The sequence below is a fragment of the Glycine soja genome, chromosome 8, assembly GCF_004193775.1.
Source record: "Glycine soja cultivar W05 chromosome 8, ASM419377v2, whole genome shotgun sequence".
Taxonomy (NCBI): domain Eukaryota; kingdom Viridiplantae; phylum Streptophyta; class Magnoliopsida; order Fabales; family Fabaceae; genus Glycine; species Glycine soja.
The window spans coordinates 41934365-41936934 of record NC_041009.1 but is presented as its reverse complement, the minus strand read 5'-3'; the positions used below and the strand labels follow the sequence as shown (position 1 = coordinate 41936934).

The following is a 2570-nucleotide window of genomic DNA, read 5'->3' as shown; positions in this document are numbered from 1 at the left end:
GTGGCAATGCTGGTAGATTTGGCCGAAAGATTTGTTAGCAGAAAAGGGAAACAATTTGATTTTCAATCCTTTCATCAGCAAGAACAAACTATTTCCGCCTTACATTTTCTTTCGTACTTTTGTCTTTCTTAATTCTCATCTATCAGAATACTTGAATAACTTTTGTCCATTCATCTCAATTATGTAGGCTTATGTTTATGACAATTTCCAGAGTTCTCTGATGAGATATGCATGATTAATGAAAACATGATTGAGGATTTACTAATCTTGTTTATCGATGATGTATGTCAGGTAGCCTCAGTTGGACAAGTTAAATTTGCATGTTTCTTTTCAATGTTCTGTTTACTTGCACACTTGGCTTGTTAATCCTAACCTTTCTGACTTGATTTTAGCGTTTTTTTCCTCCTTTTGTTCACATTATAAAGAATTAGAAGGCCAGAAAAATGAATTCTGGTGGATATACTATAGAAGTTACGTGTCTATCTCCAAAAGCTACTGAGAAGCATCAGTATGATTTTTTGCTTTCTGTGGTGCAATTGAGTATGTTGAAATTGCCAGGTAAGCACTATATTCTGGACTTGATTTCACTAGATTTGAAGTATGTTGGGCTGTCTAATTCTTGTTTTTTTATTTTTTTACCATTTTATTATTTTATTCTTGAAGAGACAAAAAAATCAATACTGAATTGAACTAAGCGATAAAAAAGTTTCTGCTAGTTAATGTGCTGGTTGATAACCTGTTTAAACTGTCTGTGCTTTTACATTGGTAGCATGAGGGTTTTCTTGTAGCAAATCGCTTTGCAAGTTTGATGAAGTATTCTATTTGGCTCATAATTCTGAATACATGTAAAAACTTTAAACTAATTTCAGGCTATATTCTTCATAATTTTATTAGTAGAACTCAATTTCTTGCTCTTTTTTTTATCATTGTTAAAAGTCTTATATAACAGAGATGTTTTTTAGATATTTTGATTTTTGGCAGTGTGTAGAATTCGATATGAAAGTTATTGTTCAAGACAGGTCTGGTGATTATGCCTGTACTGCTTATGTAACATTCAAAGATGCACACTCCCAAGAAAACTGCTTGTTTGCTCAGTGAGTATTGATTCAGACATCTGCTTACTGATCACTGATCATTTCTTTGACAATATGATTGGCCTAACAATACTTGATACTTTATTCATACCTTTCTTTTGGAAGATGAATTTGATTTTTTGGAATCAGCCTTCCTATAGGCACAAGGAGGATACTGCATCAAGTGTATGCATAATGTATGATTTATCTGTCTGTCATTTTTTTCTAAACTGCAAATGGTTATGTTTTCGCCTGACATGTCCTCTTTCAGACTCTACAAAGCAACCAATTTGTTTCCTCTGCTAGAGTAGCAGTCACTGGCTCAAGAAGTTGTCAAGACTATGCTAGCAAAGGGGTATGTTCTAAGCAAAGATGCATTAGCTGAGGCCAAGTACTTTGACGACTCTCATCAGGTTTCTGCTACTGCAACGGAAGGTTGCTGAATGAAGCCAGAGAATTGGCCTCACCAATAAGATATCAGTGGGAGTTGAAGCCATTAGATACGTGGATCAAAAGTATCACGTCTTCTGCATCATTGACAGGAAGATCAGTAGCAGCAGCTGCCAACACTATGGTGAATAGTAGCTATTTTTCAAAGGGTGCCATGTGGGTGTCAGGTGCTCTAAATCAGGTGGCCAAGGTTGCTGCTGATTTGGGCAGTGGGGCTAAGCAGTGAAATCATTGGCATTACTGAATTCTCTTCTCTATTATATTTGTCTACCTTTGTCCTCTGCTAAATATCTTTTGTTGTTACCATACTAATGCATTCTGACATCTTTGGTATTTATTGTGTATGTACATCATAACTTGTTCAGGACAGTACAATAATGCATTAGTACAACACTCAACACCATATCTTTGTGTACATTAATATTACCTCAATGTGATTGTTATAAGGATGTGCATAATCTTTTTAAAAAATTCCACAAATGTGGCAGATGCAGTGTAGCAATATTGTATTATAGTTGACTTGAAACTTCTCTCGTCATGTTAAAACTCAAACTTCTAATTGCGTGCATGTAAAGCAAAGCACCCTAACTTGCTTTTATAACCATGCCACTTTTTAAGTTTTCATGCTACACTCATGGATTTTGTCTGCTTTTTCTTTTTTTTAAAAAAAAAAAATTGTCTGCATTTTCTTTTTTTTTTTAAAAAAAAAACTTATGATGGAATTTTTTTCCCTCTTTAAGAGAATGCCTAATTAACACTTAAAGTTACAACATCAAAGGCTAATAAAAACCTCGTTATCAAATTAAATATGGTGGGTGAATTTTTATTTTCAAGGTGACATAATTTTTAATAATAATTTAATAAAAATATTTCTTTTTTAGACTTAAATCATTAAAATTGTAATATATTTGAAATTAAAAATATATTATTTATTTATTTTTAAAAATAATTTATTAAAGAACAAACTTTTCAACATACTTGAAAATTTAGCCTTTCAACATTTATATGGTGGGTGAATTTTAAGTATGTTGAAAAGTTTATTTTTAA

The 2570-nt window shown here is 32.5% G+C and overlaps 1 pseudogene; it reads left to right on the top strand.

The window, feature by feature from the left end:
- Positions 1–443: 443 nt before the first annotated feature.
- Positions 444–1921, top strand: LOC114424194 (annotated as a pseudogene).
- The last annotated feature ends 649 nt before the right edge of the window (positions 1922–2570 follow it).